The sequence below is a fragment of the Lactuca virosa genome, chromosome 1 (genome assembly GCF_052849685.1).
Source record: "Lactuca virosa cultivar CGN04683 chromosome 1, Lactuca_virosa_CGN04683_v6, whole genome shotgun sequence".
Classification (NCBI taxonomy): domain Eukaryota; kingdom Viridiplantae; phylum Streptophyta; class Magnoliopsida; order Asterales; family Asteraceae; genus Lactuca; species Lactuca virosa.
In genome coordinates, this window is record NC_136426.1 from 220,916,946 (window position 1) to 220,940,341 (window position 23,396).

Sequence of the window (23,396 nt, forward strand, 5' to 3'; positions counted from 1 at the left end):
GCAAGAGCCATGATGGGGTATGCAGGGCGGGTGTGTGCTACAAGTGTAGGAAGGAGGGGTATATCGCGAGGGATTCCCCTAAGGGATTTTCGGTTTGCTTTCATTGCAACCAGACAGGCCATTGGAAGGCAGAGTGCCCACAGCTACTTCAGGGATCAGCACAGGGATCTGCACCTGCTGCTAGAGCTACCGAGGTCCGGCCAGCGAGGGCCGAGGCACCGAAGGCTCGCGGGAAAGCCTTTCAGTTGACGGCGGAGGAGGTCCACGCAGCACCCGATGTCGTGGCTGGTATGTATTCTCTATCTATTTATTTTGAGCTTGAGATTTTGTGCTTATAATGTGGTATGCATAGGTACTTTTCTTGTGAATTATGTACCTACGTTGGTGTTGTTTGACTCGGGTGCGAGTTGATCTTTCATGTCATTAACATTTAGTCAGCACATCAGTGCCCGACGAGAGGTGTTGAGTCAACCTCTACGAGTTTCTATAGCTGACGAGCGAGCGGTTTATGCTACTGATGTGATTCGAGGATGTGTATTCGAGATCTTTGGTGTTGAGTTCCCGATAGACCCGGTACCGATTGCGATGGGTGATGTCTGTGTCATCGTGGGCATGGACTGGTTGAGCCGATTTGGAGCTGTTATAGACTGTGAGCGACAGTTGGTGACCATGCGAGACCCTGGTGGGGGAGTAATTACGGTGTATGGCGAGGGTACCCGATCTGGGTCAGCATTTTGTTCGGCTGCCAGAGCAAGACAGAGTCTCCAGCAGGGCTGTAGAGGGTTTGTAGCCTATGTGATGGATACACGAGTGGCCGCGGAGAGACCGAGTTCTGTCGATGACGTATCGATAGTACGAGAGTTTCTGGATGTTTTCCCCGAGGAGTTGCCGGGTGTGCCTCCCGAGAGGCAGGTGGAGTTTCGCATCGAATTGATTCCGGGGGCAACACCTATTGCCAAGGCACCCTATCGCCTTGCGCCACCGGAGATGCAGAAGTTATCCTCACAGCTTGAGGAGCTGTTGGGGAAGGGATTCATCCGACCGAGTAGCTCGCCGTGGGGAGCGCCGATCCTTTTTGTCAAGAAAAAGGATGGTTCACACCGGATGTGCATTGATTACCGGGAGTTGAACAAATTAACGGTCAAGAACCGTTATCCATTGCCAAGGATCGACGATTTGTTCGATCAATTGCAGGGTGCGTCTTGGTTTTCCAAGATAGACTTAAGGTTTGGATATCACCAGATGAGGGTGCGTGATGAGGATATCCAGAAGACAGAATTTAGGACTCGTTACGGGCATTACGAGTTCGTGGTGATGCATTTTGGGCTCACCAATGCACCAGCGGCGTTCATGGACCTCATGAACCGAGTATGGAGGCCGATGTTGGATCGATCGGTGATTGTGTTCATCGACGACATTCTAGTGTATTCGAGAACCAGAGAGCAGCATGAGGAGCACCTGAGGGAGATCCTTGGAGTGTTGAGATCGGAGAGGCTTTATGCCAAATTCTCCAAGTGTGATTTCTGGCTACGAGAGGTCCAGTTCCTGGGACATCTCGTCAATCAGAATGGGATATTGGTCAATCCGGCCAAGATTGAGGCTGTCATGAGTTGGGAGGTGCCGAGATCCCCCACCGAGATCAGGAGTTTTCTGGGGTTGGCCGGCTACTATCGGAGATTTATCCGAGATTTCTCCAAGATTGTCGTTCCCCTCACCAGATTGACCCGGAAGGGCGTTGCTTTTTCTTGGGGTCCAGAGCAGCAGACCTCGTTTGAGACCCTTCGCCAGAGGCTATGCGAAGCCCCAGTGTTAGCCCTTCCGGAGGGAATGGAGGATTTTGTGGTTTACTGTGATGCGTCTATATCAGGGTTGGGTGCGGTGCTTATGCAGAGAGGGCACATGATAGCATACGCATCGAGGCAGCTGAAGCCTCATGAGACGAGGTATCTCACCCATGATTTGGAGTTGGGGGCGGTGGTATTCGCCCTCAAGATATGGCACCATTATCTGAATGGGGTTCGGTGTACTGTATACACAGACCACAAGAGTTTGAAGTATCTGATGGATCAGCCCAACCTGAACATGCGTCAGAGGAGATGGTTGGATGTGGTAAATGATTATGACTGTGAAATCCTGTACCACCCGGGCAAGGCCAACGTGGTAGCCGATGCCCTGAGCCGCAGGGTGGAGATTGCCCCGATTCGAGACATATGTATGAAGATGACGGTGATGACTCCGGTGCTAGACACTATTCCAGAGGCCCAGGCAGAGGCTGTGAGACCAGAGAACCGCAAAAGGGAGCGGGTGATTGGACAGGTGTCCGAGTTTGTGACGGATAGTCGTGGGCTCATGACTTTTCGTGGTCGGATTTGGGTGTCATATACGGGCGGGGCACGTAGCACTCCGATGGAGGAGGCGCATAGATCGAGATTCTCGATCCATCCCGGGGCCACAAAGATGTATTTGGACCTGAAGATAGACTATTGGTGGCCCTGTATGAAGAGGGATGTTGCATGGGTAGTAGAGAGGTGCTTGACCTGTTGTCGGGTTAAGGCCGAGCACCAGCGTCCGCATGGCAAGTTGCAGCCACTAGAGGTTCCCAAGTGGAAGTGGGAACAGATCTCTATGGATTTTATCACCAAACTGCCGAGGACCGCGAGGGGTGTTGTTGCAATTTGGGTGATTGTCGACCGGCTGACGAAGAGCGCTCACTTCCTTGCTATCAGTGAGAGCTCTTCTGCGGAGAGGCTGACAGAAATGTACGTGAGAGAGGTGGTGTCACGGCATGGGGTGCTGATCTCGATTGTGTCAGACCGAGATGTACGTTTTACTTCCAGGTTCTGGAAGACGTTTCATGAGGAGTTGGGTACGAGATTGCATTTCAGTACTGCTTACCACCCACAGACGGACGGGCAGAGTGAGCGTACGATTCAGAAGCTCGAGGACATGCTTTGAGCATGTGTTATGGACTTCGGAGGAAGTTGGGATACATATCTACCCTTGGCTGAGTTTTCCTACAACAACAGCCACCATTCGATTATTGGTATGCCTCCATTCGAGCTCTTATACGGGAGAAGGTGTCGGACCCCCATCTGTTGGGGAGAGGTAGGGCAGCGAGTGATGGGTAGCACTGAGATAGTGCTTAAGACGACTGAGCAGGTTCAACAGGTCAGGCAGAGGTTACTGACAGCCTAGAGCCGACAGAAGAGTTATGCGGATAGGCGGCGATCCGAGCTCGAGTTCCAGGTTGGAGATTTCGTGCTCCTGAAGGTATCTCCTTGGAAAGGAGTGATCCGGTTCAGGAAGAGGGGCAAGCTGGGGCCCCGATACATTGGTCCGTTCACGGTAATCGCGAGGGTGGGTAAGGTAGCATACCGCCTGGAGCTACCCGAGGAGTTGATTCAGATCCATGATACCTTCCATGTATCCCAATTGAGGAAGTGCATAGCCGATGAGACGGCGGTTGTACCGTTAGAGGATATTCAGGTGGACGCGGGTTTGAATTACATTGAGAGGCCGATCGCGATCTTGGATCGGAAGGTCAAGATTCTGAGGAACAAGGAGGTGCCCTTGGTTCAAGTCCAGTGGCAACATCGGAGAGGGTCCGAGCTGACTTGTGAGCCGGAGTCAGAGATACGGGAGCAGCATCCAGAGTTGTTTGTAGAGCGAGACTTCGAGGGAGAAGTCTGATTCTAGTGGGGGAGAATTGTAACATCCGGATTTCCAGGTATCTCGAATTGGGTAGTTTTTTTAGTTGAGAAGAGGTACTCGACGAGTTGACGCCTAAACTCGTCGAGTAGGATCGCGATTGATGACTCGGATTAATGAACGGACTCGACGAGTCGGTGAGGCGACTCGACGAGTCCGCGCTGTTGGCAGAAACCCTAAAATTTTGGGCCTGAGCCCTATTTAAAGGCCTTTATAGCCTTCAGTGGCGGCCACCATCCCATCAGAGAGAACCCTAGCATATTTAAGCGCATATAGAGAGAGAGAGAGGGCCATCTTGATCCTTTTGTTGTGATTTTGCTTAGGAGGAGGAGTGATTCAGCAAGAAGGACCTGAAGAGGTTGTTATTCTGAGACTTTCAGGCAAGGAGGCTTCACTTTGAGGTAGCATTTCGGCCCTGTTCTTCTTTATTGCGCAGGCTTCTTGAATCAAGGGTTTCTTACCCCTTTTCTTGAGATGAAATAAGAGAATGAGAGGTCCCAATGTGAAATAGACCATAGATCTGGACCTTGAGAGGTCCAGAGATCCCCCAACATCCAGCTTTATGCAGTTCCATCTTGAGTTTTAGAGCATGGTTGTCATTTTAGGGCTAAATCATCATATAGAGCCATATGAGTGTTGCATGAGCATAAAGTTTGGACCTTTACGTAACTTTCGAGGGTTAGGAGGCCAGATCTATAGGTTAGAGAAACAGATCTGACCTCAGAAGGTCGTTTGAGCATTCTCATGGAAGAAACTCGTCGAGTCCATGAGCGGACTCGACGAGTCAGATCGTGTTGCACCACGGTTCGTGTTCATGGGTAACCCGTCGGAGAAAGGTTGACTCGACGAGTCAAGTGAGGCCTTGGAAGGATTCAGAGGACATGCATGGACTCGCCGAGTCACCCGAGTGCACTCGACGAGTCTGGTCAAAGTTGGACCGTTGACTGGGGTTGACTTTTAGGGTTTGATCAACATTTGGACATTGGACCATTAGAGGGGTAAAATGGTCTTTTCCCCTTCTGAGAGAATATAGGAAGGGACTAGTCTAGCCTTTGAGAGCCGTATTAATTAGAGATAATTACTTTGTGTGATTAGGCAGAGGCTAGATCAGTGATTCGAGTTCGAGACTTTTCGAGATTACCCGAGGTGAGTCTTCTCAGTATACATTACCTAGTGTGGTAACTATGTGCAGACCGGAGGGTCTTGTGTGTTATTTGTATGCTTGAGTCTATGTGCATTGTGATATATGTATGCTATGTGTTATATAGACCGGACCGGAGGGTCCAACGATTTAGACCGGACCAGAGGTTCCAACGATTTAGACCGGACCGGAGGGTCCAACGAGCTAGACCGGACTGGAGGGTCCCGCTGAGACACATTGATCGGAGGGTCATACCGAGTTATAGCCTCGAGTGGCTTATGTGATGTATGTAGTATTTTGGGGAACTCACTAAGCATTTATGCTTACCGTGTTATGTGATATGTGTTTCAGGTACTAGTGAGGATCGCGGGAAGGCGCCGGCATGATTTGTACACACTGGCAGAGGATTATGTTTTGAGATTCTGGGATATGTTTTATTGTGATGACAATTGATACATGAGATTTTTGAGAATATTATATGAGTTTTATTATGTTTGAAAAATGAAAAATTGTTTTGAAATTTACGTTGTTACACTTTATCAAAAATACAAATCTTCTTACCTTCATGAATTAGTGAGTAGAAGATAAATAATATTGGAATACATTTTACAAATAAAATATTTTATATTCATAAATGAATAAATGAAGATAACAGTTATATATATATATATATATATATATATATATATATATATATATATATATATATATATATATATATATATATATATATATATATATATATATATACTAAAGATCAATCACCAATTTCAAAAGAAAAATGTTCCAAAACAAAACAACATAAATGTATGAATAATTGTTTCAATAAAGATTAGCTTTCGAATACAAACAAAGCTAAGCCATATACATTTATTATCATATGAATACAGGAATTCAATAGTTTTTTTTATTATAAAAAAAATATAGATTGTGATTAAATTATTCATATGTTAATAGTAGAAAATTATAGCTGGGATATATAAGTTATTCATAAATGAATATAACAGATGTATACATATTTATGTTCTTCCAAAACAAAACATAAATGTACGAATACTTGTTTCCATTCACATATGATTAGCTTTTGAATACAAACAAAGCTAAGCCATATATTTATTCATATATGAATACAAGAATTCAATAGTTTTTTTAATATAAAACATATACATATTGAATTATTCATATGTTAATAGAAGAAAATTATAGGTGAGATATACAAGTTATTTATAAATTATTCCAGGGATATAAAAGATATGATATGTATTTTATACCTTTTTGATTTTTCTGCATTGATCGCGTTTCTCTCATTGTTGGTGAATCTTTATCGGAAATGTTAGTGTTCTTACCTTCATTCAATAGTGAGTAGAAGATAAATGAGTTTGATATTCACAAATGAATATTTGAATAAAACATATATATTCATATGTGAATAGAACATATATAAGTCATTTTTGTTTTATTCATATTTGAATAATGTATATATGACAGCAAATTATGTTATATTCATATGTGAATATAACATACATATTCACGAATGAATATTTGAATAAAACATATATATTCATGTTTTTTATTCACATATGAATATGTATGTTATATTCATATGTGAATAGAACATATATAAGTCATTTTTGTTGTATTCATATTTGATTATTGTATATATGACAATAAATTATGTTCTATTCATATATGAATATAACATACATATTCACAAATGAATATTTGAATAAAACATATATATTCATATTTTTATTCACATATGAATTTGTATGTTTTATTCATATGTGAATAAAACATATATAAGTCATTTTTTTGTATTCATATTTGAATAATGTATATATGACAACAAATTATGTTCTATTCATATATATATATATATATATATATATATATATATATATATATATATATATATATATATATATTTATATTCACTAATGGATATTTGAATAAAACATATATATTCATGTTTTTTATTCACATATGAATATGTATGTTATATTTATATGTGAATAGAACATATATAAGTCATTTTTGTTGTATTCATATTTGAATATTGTATACATGACAGCAAATTATGTTCTATTCATATATGAATATAACATACATATTCACAAATGAATATTTGAATAAAACATATATATTCATATTTTTTATTCACATATGAATTTGTATGTTTTATTCATATGTGAATAGAACATATATAAGTCATTTTTGTTTTATGCATATATGAATATTAGTTTTGCTTGTGTTCAGAAGTAAACAAAACATATCAAAAAAAATTATCTTCAGTATGTTCATTTTTTGTTGTATTTTTAATTAAAATCTCATCTAAGTTAATCAGATCTAAATGAAATAACTATTTTATTTACCTATTTTATTTGTTTTTGTTTTTTGTTTATATGTATGCTTCACTGTTGATGTTGTTTCTGTAAGGGTAAGTAGTTAATATTAGGAAAACATAAGCGAAATGTGAAATAACGTTTATATTTTGACAGAAAAGTTGTGAATAAGTATGAAAAATGAAGAGAAGATGTAAAATCATTTATATATCAACTAATAATGGATGATTCTTACAAAAATTTCAAGTAAATCAAGTAATAACGTAGGAGGGTTACGAGAATGAACGATTATCACAAAATTTGAAGTAAACAACCTAGTTTGAAGAATGAACACTGTGAAAACAAATTTTTTAGTTCTAAATCAAGTAATAATGAACGAAGATTACGGAAAATTTCAAGTAATCAAGTGATAATTTTAGAAATGATTAGAAACCGTTAAAAATTGAAGAAAAAAACACCGATGGTTACCTTTCATAGTTAAGAGTGAGGAAATGGTTTTGTTCATGTTTTCTTCGGAAGACATTTTTCTTCGTTTTTACTCTTATCGATGTTGAGAATCCTTTATGTTACTGAATGTTTCTGCAAATGGTTTTCGTGTTATGGGGTATCGAAGAGGGAAATGATGGTTTTCTGTCGATATTTGATGTGTGATGAAATTACTGAAGTGCCCTAAGGGTTTAATGTTTTTGGGTTATTTACAAATTTGTCATCGCTCATTAATGTATTTGGATTATTTACAAGTTTGCCACAGCGCGTTTTTTTAAGCTTATTAAATGATTGGCTGTGAATGGTTCCCCCATTCTCAACCTTTTTTCTCTCAACTGAACCCTCCTCTCTCTCTCTCTCTCTCTCTATATATATATATATATATATATATATATATATATATATATATATATATATATATATATATATATATATATATATATATATATAGAGAGAGAGAGAGAGAGAGAGAGAGGAATGATCATTTGAGAACTCATAGTTTCCCGAGAACCCGAGAACTAAAGGTGGAGCGTTAGATCAAAAAACCGAAGGCTGTGATTAAAGATGGCATTTTTGTAAATAAGTTGAAAAATCAAGAGACGGGGGCATCGAAATTAAATGGCATAGGGGTATTTTAGGGTTATAGAAATTGATTCCATACATATGTCTCCTGATCACATTTGCTCATCAGATCTCTCTCTCTCTCTCTCTCTCTCTCTCTTATACATACGTTCTTCATCGTTTCAGATATAGATCCACAACTGATCTAGTTTTCATGGTCGTTGATCATCAATCGATGAGCGGTTCCTCCCCTCATTTCGTCATCGCTTTAATGGAGGATAACGACCACGAAGACAAATATCCCTAACCCATCAGTTATCGCAACCCCACCATCGTATCACTACTACCAAATTGGAAGTCGCAGGAAGACTGCTCTAAGCCCTAAGGTCTCGGAATCGTAGGTTTGAGTCTCTTCTATCTTCTCTCAGCATCTGGAATACTAGAATCTGTAATCCCCTTCTCTTATTTTCATCGATTTTTGACAGTCCATGGGGATACAATGGCCAATTCGCCGCTTGATGTAAATGAAGCATTTGGAAAATACTTCGATGAGTTCCGATCAACTACGGTGTTTATTGAGGATTTTCAGGCGGTGATGGTGCCTCAATTTCAATATATCTAATCGATTCATGAGTCTTTGTTATATTCTTCATCATAAAAACTCCATTGAAGATGCATTGATTGTGAATTGATCAGTGTCTAGATGCGCCAAGTGATGGACTTCATCTTATTCCATATCATTGTGTCCATCATCGTCTCCATATTCATCTTCATCAACATCGTATCCTCGATTTGTCATCATTGATCATTGCATGGGATCAAAAAGTCAAGATTATAACCATGGAAATTCATTCAGGTATCGAAATGATAATATTTGAACCTTCAAGATATGAAAAGAAAAAGAAAAGTGTGAAGAGATCATATCAAAAGTACTTATGTAGTTTCAGTAAATTAATTAAAGATCCAAGCAAAAGGATAAAGTTTACATGGTTTAACTTTTTATAAAGCTATTGTGAAATAATTAGTTTTGATCCACAATTATGAAATCCTTTATTGAAACGTGTCATGAAACAAGTTGCAAAACATGATTATCTGGTGTATGACACAACAGATAATAATGTAGTAGGCAATCACAAATCAGAGTTAACAACATACATTCTTTATATAACATCAAACATATATGTGTGTCTTCAAATGTTATCTAATTAGTTAATTGCTCTTATTATCTAGTACATGATTCTCCAAATTAGATACTTTATTTGCTTTTATGTTTCCTGAAAGGTATCTTTAATTCTCCTACAAATCATGGTTACTAAACAACATTTACTTCTTTCTCTCTTGTTCCCACAACTGCAATAATCCTGGTCAAGTATAATAGGTTCATTACATTTGAAATGAGGAATAATAGATTCTTAAGTCAAGTATTTCACCCTCTGATTCCAAACTGTTAATTGGTTAAAAAAATATAATAATGATGACATTAGTTTGAGTGTTTGACTTTGTGTACTAGCATATCTGCCCTCCTATATAAATCATCATGGAGATAAACCATATCAAATCCTAATCCATGTGTATAAATCTTAGAATACGGACATTTACAGTGTCTAATTGAATGAGTATTATCTGTTCTCATATACGTATCTAAAGAATACATTGTTGCCTCAGATAACAATTATCAAATTACCCAGAAAGATTACAAAACATAGCAATTTGGAAACAAACAAAACAAAAGCACAGGTTGAATTAGCTAGCTCTACAAAAATGTTAAAATTTCAACAATGATTGAACTCATTTTGTCAAAAGTATGTTACAAATGGGACATGCTAGTAATCTATGACTGTAAATTTCATATTTTGAACAACATCAGTAAACTAAACCTAAGTTGGTCTGATTTTCACCAAATCATGATGTATAGGCTTGTTATAAGAAATGATGATATTTGGTTCTTATCAATACAAATTTAAGTGTTTAACTGATCTAAAATTCTGCATCATTTTTACATTTTGCCACTACAATACATGTCATTTTGTGGCATTTAAGGATGACAACAATTAGAACAACAATGGATCAACAACCTAATACTATTAACAAAACTGAATCTACAAATGTTGGTAAAATTCAGAATTCAGCTTTAGGGTTCAAAAGATGGGGAAGAAAAGGTCCATTTATCAGATATGGGTTTCTTATGATTTCACTCAATGTGTTTGGAGCACTTGGGCTAGGTCATCTTTTTACAGGTTAGGTGAGTTAACTCATTTACTAAATCAAATAAATTCATTACCTTTTTCCATCATATTGATGTCAACTTTTGTACTTTAGCATGGATATAACAAAGGTGAAAGATGACCAAGAGTGGGAGATTCTTGAAACTAAAAAATCCTTTTCAAGAACAGGGCCCATTGAAGCTTACAAGCCTAAAAAGTTATCAATAGAAGAGGAGCTAAAGGTTATATTAACATCCAATAAACTAATCCATTATTATAACATATAAATAAAAGTATAATTTTATTGAAGTATTTTGGTTTCAAACTTTACAATCTTCCTGATCATAATGTGAGTCACATGTAAATTACGAGTTAATCACATATGAATTACATGTGATTCACATGCAATTCACATACGAATCACATGTAATTTACATGTAAACCACAAGTGAATTACAATATCAATTACATGTGATTCACACGTAAATCACATGTAACTCACATATGAATTACATGTAATTCACATGTAAATCACATATAAATTACATGTGACTCACATGTAAATCACAAACGAATCACATATGAATTACATGTGATTCACATGTAAATCACATGTAATTCACATATGAATTACATGTGATTCACATGTAAATCACATATAATTCACATATGATTCACTTGTGATTCACATGTAAATCACAAGTGAATCACATATGAATTACATGTGATTCACACGTAAATCACAAGGAATCACATATGAATTACATGTGATTCACATGTAAATCACAAGTGAATCACATATGAATTACATGTGATTTACATGTAAATAACATGTAATTCACATATGATTCACTTTGATTCACATGTAAATATGAATTACATGTGATTCACATGTAAATAACATGTAATTTACATATGAATTACATGTGATTCACATGTAAATCACATGTAATTCACATATGATGAATTTGTGATTCACATGTAAGTTACAAGTGAATCACATATGAATTACATGTGATTCACAAGTGAATCACATATGAATTATATGTGATTCGCATGTAAATAACATGTAATTCACATATCAATCACATGTAATTCATATGTAAATCACATGTGAATCACATATCGATTACATATGATTCACATGTAAATCACATATGAATTACGTCTATATGCACACATGCATTTTGTGTGAGTGTTCTTCGTTAATTATTTTTTTAAATTTTCTTGTGAATTTCATATTTAAATCTTAAATAATACAATCATATGTGAATATCACATTATATAATCACATATAAATCATAAATGATATATACATGTGCATTTTTGTGCGTGTTCTTGTATTAATCAATTTTTTTTTAATTTTCATGTAGATTTTGAAGAATTTTTGGAAAATATTGAAGAGAGAAAAGTGATAAATTGAAGAAAAATATGGAAATCTTGATATTAATAAATGATAACACTGTGAATCTTTACAGTTTTTTTTAAATGCAGTTTTTTTGAAAAAATTATTGTTTTTTTGAACAAATTGTAGTTTTTTTTAAATACAGTTTTTAAAAATTAAATTGCAGTTTTTTAAATAAATATTTTTTTTTCATTTTTTTTAAATTCATTTTTCTGAAAAAAAAATTAAAAAATCTCAATTTAAAAAAAATTGAAAATTACTTTAAAAAAATCCAAAATTTGATCTATTTTTTTAATTTTTAGAACTTTTTCTTAATATTTCCAATACTAAAAAATTTTAACATTAAATGAGATAGGTACGATGACGATCATTCCCTTAATGAATTCAATATTATAGGTTTTTTTTTTTAATTTACTGATTTTTAAAATTTTAATTTAAAAAAAAATTATTTTTTTTATAAATATTGCATTTTTTTTAGAAAACTGCAGTATTTTTTTAAATGCGGTTTTTTTTTTAAATTGTAGCTGTTTTTGAACAAAAAAAATGCAGTTTTTCCAAGAAAATTGCAGTTTTTTTTTGAAAAAAAAATGCAGTTTTGATTAATAAAAATTGCAGTTTTTTTTGAAAAAGTTACAGTTAATATTCTATTTCTTTTTTTTAATATATTGATTTTTAAAAATTTATTTTTTTTAAAAAAATCCAGTTTTTGTGAAAAAAATTACTGTTTTTTTTTAAATGCTGTTTTTAGAAAAGAACTGCGGTTATTTTTGAAAAAAATGCAGCTTTTTTTAAAAAACTTGCAGCTTTTTTTAAAAAACTTGCAGTTTTTTTTTTTTGAAAAATTGCAGTTTTTTTTATTTAAAATTGCAATTTTTTTAAAAAAATTATAGTTTTTTTTTTGAAAAAAATGCAGTTTTTTTTGAAAAAAATATTTTTTTTCCAAAATTTATGTTTTCTATAAAAAATTAAAAAATCTGCACTTTTTTAAAAAAATTGAAAAATACTATTTTTAAAAAAATCCGAAAATTTGATTTATTATGTAAATTTTTAAACATTTATATTAATAAATTCAATAACACAAAATATTAAACATTAAATGAGATTGGTAAGATGACAATCATGTCCTTAATGAATTAATTTTAATCCAACACTCCACTTTTAGTTATCGGGTTCTCGGGAAACTATTAGTCCTTATATATATATATATTTTTTTATTCAATTAAGTCCCAAATACCGGTAATCGTATTCAATTTAACCATTTGACCCGGTCAACATGTTATCCAACTTTCAAAAATTACATTTTTGGCCCAGATTGTTTAATATTTATTACAAATTTGGTCCAAAATTTACACTTTTGGCCCAGATTTTAAATTTTGTTACAAATTTGGTCCAAACTTTACCCCTTTTGCCCAAATTTTAGAATTTTATTATGAATTCATCGTAACTTTAGTTTTTTTTACAACTTTTTTTTCTCAAAGAATTGTTTCTAATATGTTTTTTCTTTATAAAATCATATTTATACAAAAAAATGTATTTTCACATAAAAATCTTATATTTTCTATATAAAAACATTTTTAAAAAAGTATTTTGTACATGAAATATCTAGTTATAAAAAAAGTTATTTATTAAGTATATATAAATATATACAAATCCGTTTTTATAAAAAAAATGTTTACAAAAACGTATTTTGCAAAAAAAAAATGTATACAAACACCTATTTTATCTATATTTTTTCATAAAATCGTGTTTGTTTACATTTTTTTATAAAAACGTGTTTGAATAGTTTTTTATATATGATGAAGTGATGAATCAAGTATGAATCAAATCAGAGTAAAACAAATGTAGTTTGAACACGAGATGTAAATATAATCTGGTTTCAGCTCCATTATGCTTTCAATTCTTACACAGAGAACGTTTACAAGTTCATACGCAATCTTACTTGTATCTCTAAGTAATGTCCCTATTTATAGGAAACATGAAAGCACACAAAAATTTACAAGGACTAAACATCTAAGCTTCGTTACAAAAATGCCTTGTAAAATAACATTAGGTCTTCGACATATTACAACAGATCTTCGACCATTACAATATAATACGTGTTTGTATACATTTTATAAAATGTATACAAACACGATTTTATAAAATATATACAAGCACGTATTATATAAAAAATTATTCAAACATGTTTTTATAAAATATATACAAACACGATTTTATAAAATGTATACAAACACGTATTATATAAAAAATTATTCAAACACGTTTTTATAAAAAAAATATAAACAAACACGATTTTATAAAAAAAATATAGATACACACCTATATATATATATATATATATATATATATATATATATATATATATATATATATATATATATCAAGGTGATAGGTGTTTGTATATATTTTTTTGTAAAATACGTTTTTGCATACATTTGTTTTTATAAAAACGGATTTGTATATATTTATATACTTAATAAATACATATTTTTATAACTAGATATTTCATATACAAAAAAAATTTTAAAAAAAGTTTTTATATAGAAAATATAAGATTTTTATGTGAAAATATGTTTTTTTTTATAAATATGATTTTATAAAGAAAAAACATATTAGAAACAATTTTTTGAGAAACAAAGTTGTAAAAAAACTAAAGTTAGGATGAATTCATAATAAAATTCTAAAATTTGGGCAAAAAGGGTAAAGTTTGGACCAAAATTGTAACAAAATTTAAAATCAGTGCCAAAAGTGTAAATTTTGGACCAAATATGTAATAAATTTTGAAATGTGGGCCAAAAATGTAATTTTTGAAAGTTGGATGACCTGTTGGCCGAATCAAAGGGTTAAATTGAATACGATTACCGGTATTTGAGAGTTAATTGAATTAAAAAAAATATATTATGACTAAATCGATTATGGAGCTAATATGTAAAGACTTTATTACAGTTTTCCCATATATATATATGGGAAATTCCGAGTGTTATACTCGACTTCCTAGAAACCGAACTTGAGGTACAAATTTGCTATCTTTAGTTGGAAATCTCAATTACACAAAGATCAACGTGCAGATTTCAACTATTCATAACACAAAACTTGTTTATGGACAACACCAATGAAGAAAAATATTAGTATATTAACATGCCTGGACATCACTAATTAACGTAAAATCTTTTCTTCTAGCTTCTTAGTCTTTTGCTTTTGCCTTAGCTTTAGTAGTGTTCTTATCTTGTATAATTTTCTTATCTTAACAAACTTTACCCGGGGAAATTGCTTAAGCTAAAAAAATATTGACAACTCAATAACAAAAAGTACAAGTATTAGGCAATCCCTGTTTTACTTCAAAAACAAGACTGAAATTTGATTGTTGTTTGTAACATCTTTTCACGCACGAAAACACAACACAACAGAGAGTTTAACAAAGAAACCAAACACATTTGCAGAAATTGGATGGCGAGAATGCTAGGTTGGCGGATTATTTCGATTTGATTTCTGGAACAAGCACCGGAGGCCTAGTGACAGCAATGTTAACCTCCCCTAATGAAGAGAAGCGACCTATATTCGCAGCCAAGGATATCACAAACTTCTATCTCGAACATTGTCCTAAGATCTTTCCACAACATAAGTATATATTTTGATTGTATAGAAAGAAAGGCATGCATGCTTTTTGAGAATATTGCTAGCTAACAGTGTTTCTTCTTGTAGGAATCCGTTTGGTCCTGCTGAAAAAGCGTTGAAAGCTCTATCTGGTCCAAGGTACGATGGAGTTTATCTTCATAGACTTGTTCGAGAAATACTGGGGAACATGTACACGTCTCCATGAATCACTGACGAATGTCGTGATCCCAACTTTCGATATCAAACGCTTGCAGCCAGTCATCTTCTCAACTTACCAGGTTAATTTAAAAAAAAAAATCTTTTTGATCAAATCAAGGTGCATGGGATGTGTGTGTCTGCATATGTGTGTGTTTTCCTTTCAGAAGAAAATGACCTACTCGTGTGTCCTACACTTGATGCATGTTTCAGCTGAAGAAAACCCCAAGTCTAGATGTGATGCTGTCAGATATATGCATCGGAACATCAGCGGCGCCAACTTATCTTCCTTGCCATACTTTCAGAAACGAAGATTCTGAAGGGAATCTAATTGGAGAGTTCGATCTCATTGATAGCGGGGTGACTGCAAATAATCCGGTATCTACATTTGCACTGATCTTTTAACAAAGACGTATGTAAAGCTAATTCTAATGGATGCATGTATGTTAATTTGCAGACTTTAGTCGCAATAAATGAAGTGACACAGGAGATAAAAGGAGGCATTAAAACAGGTGGTTTTCTAGTATTGTCCTTGGGGACAGGCTCACCAAAATTCATAGAGAAGTATGACGGTAATACATCGTCTCATTGGGGTGTTGTCTGGTGGCTGGCGGGTGGTGGCTCGATTCCACTGATAGATGTATTTACTCAAGCAAGTAGCGGAATAGCCGACTATCATACCTCCACCTTCTTGCAAGCTCTTCATTTGGAAGGGAAGTACCTTCGAATTCAGGTATAATTAAATTAATGACTGTTTTATGACTATCTATAACCATGCAAAAAAAAAAAACGATATATGTCACTTATGTTTGAAATGGTTCAGGATGACACTTTAACAGGAGACGTCGCTTCGATGGATCTGGCAACAACAAAAAACTTAGAGGATCTGGTTCAAGTTGGCAAAGAATTATTGCAAAAACCACCGATGTTGGGCTTGGGCAGACAACCTTTTTCTGATAGCAGTACCAACGAAAAAGCTCTAGTAAGGTACGTAATTAGTTTATACATACATATAAAATGCTCATACGTTGAGTTTATGCCATGATCGATCAGGTTGGCGAAAATGCTGTCAGAGGAAAAGATTAAGAGAGAACACAACAATAGCCCAGAAGTGCAGATCAATGCTTCAGTTTCAAGGAGAACGGGAATGTATTTGAGGGCAGTTTCTCGGTCCCTCCCGAACTTGCAGCAAATCACTACATAGGAAAAAGCAATGAAAGCATGCTTATAACCGCGACGTCTGTCGTTGCTGTTTATTATATTAGTCGTAATTATTTCCTCTCAATAAACTATGTAAATAAAAGTATGGTTTTCCATTTTTATTCCTAAAGTTAAACGAATATAAATAAAAATTTGGTTTTTCGTTTTTATGAACGCATTCATGTAGGACATTTTGAATTTATATATTTGGCCTCTTTTAATTCTCTTTCCTAATTTCCTTCTTCGATTTTGACATTTGTCTTAGTCTATATACACTACAAGAAATGTTGGCATTAGCGGCGACATGTAATTGACACGTTACATGTCGCCGCTAATGCCCTGCGTCGCCCCTAAAGGCGTCGCCGCTAATACCAACCTAATAGCTATTCGCGTCAAAAGAGCCCCATCCGTCCGATTTGTTTTCAATCCAAGGGTCGTAGAGGAACGAAAAAATGCGCTGACTTTTCCCTCCATGGTGTCGACGCTAAAGGCCTTTACAAATAATCCCCCATCAGCTTCCTTTTCTCAATTTCTGTGTCGTTCATTTCTTGTGTGTGCGTCTCTCACTGTGAAAACCTGCGACGAACTTAAAGGAACGACGACAAAAGCGACAATCCGGCGTCCCCAGCCGCTCCTGCCACCACAAGACTGCCACACCGCCGACCACCTCCATTACCGGCGACCTAGAGGTAATCGCTACAGGCAACCTATAGCTCAAATTCCGAATTTTTGACATTAAAGGTCGAATTCCTACCTATTTTCTATTATTTTTCTGTTTTGGTGCTAATTTGGATGGTAAATTGGTAGTATTCTTCAATTTTGCTGTGTGTTTATTCAATTTTGTTGTGTGGTTATCTTTGGATTGATGAATATGGAAGTGTTTATACATTTTGTGGGATTATATATGTTTTTTCAGATTTGTGGGAAGTGTTTATGCATTGTATATGTTTTTCTGATTTATGTTTATACCACATTGGCTTAAAAATGAAATTGGGCATGAAATTGAAATTGGATATTGAAATTGGACGTATATATACATTTGTTTGATTTTGTATTTAGTTGTATACATTTGTATGAAATTGAAATTGGATGTATGCATTTGTTTGAAATTGGATGTATACATTTATTTGAAATTGTATGTTTAATTGTATGAAATTGGAATATGCAAGTTGTATTGTATGTCTAAAATGAAATGAAAATTGGAATTGAATGTATTTTATACATTTATGATTATGTGATATTTAGGATTAATAGTTTGGCTTAATTAGGTTATTAATAGCAACTTACTTCTAGTAATGTATTGTATATGGTTTCAAAGTGCTTAATTTTGTTAGTGACTTAATGTTGGTCATTACAACTTTGGTTTAATTAGGTTATTAATAGTTTTTATTTTAAAAAAATCAATAATAAAAATAATAAATTAATTGTAAAATCAAATTAAATTAGTTTTAAAATCAAGTTAATATTAATATTAAAATAAAATAAAATTAGTTCAAAAAATTAAACTAATAACAAAAAATAAAATATTAAGTTAATTAAAAAATCAAATTAATTTACCTTTTGAATAAAATTAAATTAATTACATAATAAAATTAAATTAATTATAAAATCAAATTAATATTAATATTAATATAAAATAAAATTAATTATAAAATCAAATTAAATTAATGTTAAAAAAAACCAATAACAAAAAAAGAAAATATTAAATTAATTATAAAATAAAATTAAGTTAATTTTAAAACCAAAGTGCTTAATTTTATTAGTGACTTAATTTTGGTCGTTACAACTTTAGCTCAATTAGGTTATTAATAGCAACGTACTTCTAGTAACTTTAATTTAATTATAGAATAAAATTAATTTAATTTTAAAAAAATCAATAAAAAAATAATAAATTAATTGTAAAATCAAATTAAATTAGTTTTAAAGTCAAGTTAATATTAATATTAAAATAAAATAAAATCAGTTTAAAAAATTAAACTAATAACAAAAAAGAAAATATTAAATTAATTAGAAAATCAAAATAAGAATCAAATTAATATTAATATTAAAATAACATAACTTAATTATAAAATCAAATTAAATTAATGTTAAAATCAAATTATGATGTTATAATTAACAAAAATCAATAAAAAGAAAATATTAATAAAAGTTGGACTACTAACAAAAATCATACTAGAAATAACTCCCGTGTTGGAATACTTTTTAAATTATCGACTTTATGAATACTCTACTTGATTATTGCTTCCCGTAGAGTAATCCTTAAACATTAAACTATGTTTCAGTTGCATCATGTCTATTGATAAAAGCTGGACTCCCGAGTTCCAGCTAGGACTCGACTCTTTTGTCTAGAGATCCATGTTACACCTAGATTGTAAAGGTGAAACCAGATGTCCATGTGAGCAATGTGATAAGCGTTACTTCATGGATCCGAAAGCAATAAGACGTCATGTTCGTATATATGTTTTCAGTCGGTCATACTAAACATGGATATATCACGGTGAACCTTTAATTCCTCCGGTTGTAGATGTCGTGTCGCCATGTAACGAGATGGCTGATGTTATTGTCGATGTTATGTGGGAGTCGAGAGAAAATGATACCAACATCGATGAAGGAACCTCGAATACAAGGGGTAATGATGATTTTGAACAGTTGTTAGAGGCAGTCGAAACCAAGTTATATCCTGGTTGTACGTTTTCTTTACTTGATTTTCTAGCAAAGCTAATGCATATCAAGGTCAACAACAAATGGACCGATAGTTCATTTGATCAACTCCTTGAGTTGTTGCATTCAGCATTTCCACAAGACAATAAGGTTCCTCGTTCATATTATCTAGCCAAAAAGAAACTAAAGAAGTTAGGTTTGGGGTACGAGTCAATACATGTGTGCAAAAACGATTGTTTTCTCTTCTGGAAAGAAAACGAGTCATTGCAAATTTGTCCCGTTTGTGAAAAGAGTCGTTGGATTGATAAAAACACCAAGGGTAAGAAGGTGGCTCATAAGGTGTTATGGTACTTTCCAGTGCCCCCTAAACTACGACGTTTGTATTGTTCAATGTACACTTCCAAGAATATGATATGGCATAGTACCGCGAGATCAGAAAATGGTGTGATGCGTCATCCCGTTGATGGAGAGTCTTCGCAAAAATTTGATGTAGATTACCCTGACTTCTTGAGTGAACCTCGCAACATACGCCTAGGGCTAGCAACTGATGGATTTAATCCATTTGGTAACATGTGTAATCCGCATAGTACGTGGCCTATCGTACTCACCACATACAATTTGCCACCATGGCTTTGTATGAAAGAGTCATCGTTCATGTTGGCCTTGTTGATTCCCGGCCCTAAAGCACCTGGAAAGGACATAGATGTTTTCCTTAGGCCGTTAGTGGAAGAGCTTAAGTTTTTATGACACTTGGGCGTACGTATTAAAGATACAGCGACAAACACATTCTTTACGATGAAAGCTATGTTGTTATGGACAATAAACGACTTTCCCGATCGTAGTAGTTTATCGGGTTGGAACGGACAGGGGTATAAAGCATGCCCGACTTGCAATGAAGACACTCCCTCGTACCGTGCAGTAAATAAAGTCGTTTATATCGGTCATCGTCGGTTCTTAGATGCTTATGATCCATTAAGGATGAGTTTGATGTTTAACGGGCAACCCGAGACAAGACCCACTCTGAGACACTTTACTGATGAAGATATACAAGAGCAACTAGGTCGTCTACTACTTCGTTAACCGGGTAAACATCCTAATACTCTCAAGCAAATCATGGATCAACAAGTATTCGAGTTGAACTGGTCGAAACGTAGCATATTTTTCGAGCTCGAGTATTGGTCTTCTCTACAGCTTAAGCACAACTTTGATGTGATGCATGTTGAGAAAAATGTGGGTGAGAGTCTTTTGGGTACTTCTATGATGAATGATAAGAGTAAAGACACATCAAATGCACGTGAGGACTTGAGAAATCTGAATATCCGACGTAATCAATGGTTGCAAAAAAAAGGGTAACAAGTTCACTAGACCACATGCAAGCTACTCATTCAAGAAACCTGACCGCAAAATCTTTTGTCAATTTATAAGAGATGTTAAATTGCCAGATGGGTTTAGATCTAACATCAGTAAGAAAGTGGTTAATAATGATACTAACATTATTGGGTTGAAATCTCATGACTATCACATTCTTATGCAACTTTATTATGATATATTTATTAGCTATTTTCATTAATTTATTATAAGTTATCGTGGCTAATATTTTTAATTGTATTTTTTTGTCGAGCTTCCAAAGAAAAGAAGGAGCTTGTCAAAGAATATAGAACTAGGAAAGTGGATACGGGCAAACAAGGGAAAGCCTGTGGATTTAGATTTCGACAGGGAGATCACATATGCCAATTGGTTCACACATGAAATTGGGAGGTATTTGTGAAACAACGTCCCTTTCAACGTATCTGGTTGGGACAATGTTTCCCCCGCGTTAAGGAATGCGACATTTGTGCATCTAAAGGTAACTTGGATAATATTTTAAGTTTAGTTGTGATTGTTATTTAATTAACTAACTTTTTTGTATTTGTAGAATAAGTTTGATTTGGATAAGGTTAACTTGGATTCGGAGCGTGCACAATTGTTGCGGAGCATTGATTCGAGTCTTACAAAAGTTACAAAGGCCGAAAAAGTAAAGCCCATTCTTATTTTAAGCAAATAGGGGGGCCTACAGATATCCCAATGGCACTAAACAACCCCCTGGTATGTCACCTGAAAATAGGGCGAAGGCAGTCGAACATTTTCAATCTCCCGAATTTTTAAGGCGTTCGGCGTCAAACAAAGAAGTCCGTGCAAAACAACTTGTTGTAAACAGAGGGGGTCGAGCTCGTACATCAATGCATGCTTCAAAGAAGTAAGTTATGATATATTTAAATGTTTATTTAAAGTATAATTAATCTAATTTTTAATGTTAAATAAGATATCACTCGAATCGAAGCATTTCGTAAGGCTAATTCCAATCGCTAAGGGGTATTTTTGTAGTCCTGGAGTCGAGCAATAATACTTAAGTGGTTAATTTGTATTTTCATATAAGTGTTTATATCGTCAAGGGTATTTAGTAATCTAATTTTTATGTTGTTTATCATTTTTTGAAAATACATAATGCTTTACTTTAGGAGATCAATCAACAAACCCAAGCTTCTTCTTCAGCAAGCGGTCTAACGCCAAGTGGTAATGTTATGAAAATATATTGGGTGTTCGACGCGGACATATCAGAAGCATTGGGTATAAACCTCCTACCGTTGTGTCTATGTACGATCAGGGACAACCAATGACACAAGAACCACCACAATCAAAGGTAATTGTTTGTTTAAGTTGAAAAGTATAATGCTATAATGGAAAAACAAAAAAAAGTAGGATGCTATAATGATATGTTGGTAATTGTTTGTTTAGTATATAGTACAATGCTATAATGGAAAGTAGAATGCTATAATGATATGTTGGTTATGGTTTGATATGTTGATATTTTGTAGTTTGGTAATTTTTGGAAAGTAGAATGCTATAATGATATGTTGGTTATAGTTTGATATGTTGATATTTTGTAGTTTGTTAATTTTTGGAAAGCAGAATGTTATAATGATATGTTGGTTATGGTTTGATATGTTGATATTTTGTAGTTTGGTAATTTTTGGAAAGTAGAATGCTATAATGATATGTTGGTTATAGTTTGATATGTTGATATTTTGTAGTTTGGTAATTTTTGGAAAGTAGAGTGCTATAATGATATGTTGGTTATGGTTTGATATGTTAATATTTTGTAGTTTGGTAATTTTTGGAAAATAGAATGCTATAATGTTATGCTGGTTATAGATATGTTGGTATTTTTTTATTTTGGTAATTTTTGAAAAGTATAATACTATTATGATATGTTGGTAATATATTTTGTTTTCTTTGTAGTTGAAAATGCTGCAAATGATACTGAAGGAACCGACATGTTCTGTGGCATTGGAAGAGTGGTTTCGTTCATTGCCACCACCAAATAATGAAGGAAATGATGAGAGTGATGACGACGAGTAGGAATTTTAGGATTTTATGAAATGTTTGTTTAGAAGAATACTTTAGGTTGTATGGACTAATATTTTGGATTGTGGATCAATATATTATAAAAGTTCTATTGTTTTTGGTTGTGTATGGGTTAAGTGTAACATATTTTATAAATGTGTAATAGATTTTATAAAAATGTGGATTAATATTTTATAAAATAGTGGATTAATATTTTATAAAATTGTAACAGATTTTATAAATGTTATATTGTTTTTTATAACTAATATTAAATAAACAAAAAAAATGAAAACAGTTTTTGCTGCAACGCCTTTAGCGGAGACATATAAGTACTAGCGGCGATGTGTTTTAAGCGGCGACTGTGAAGTATTAGCGGCGACAAACCAATAGCGGCGACATGTTTGTATTAGCGGCGACTAGCAGGACATGAGCGACGAAGCATTAGGGGCGAAGTATTTGCAGCGAGATGTCGCCGCTAATACCTTTAGCGCCGA

The 23,396-nt window shown here is 34.0% G+C and overlaps 1 pseudogene; it reads left to right on the forward strand.

The window, feature by feature from the left end:
- The window catches only part of LOC145127457 (patatin-like protein 2), a 118,589-nt pseudogene extending 101,728 nt beyond the window's left edge, over positions 1-16,861 (forward strand).
- The last annotated feature ends 6,535 nt before the right edge of the window (positions 16,862-23,396 follow it).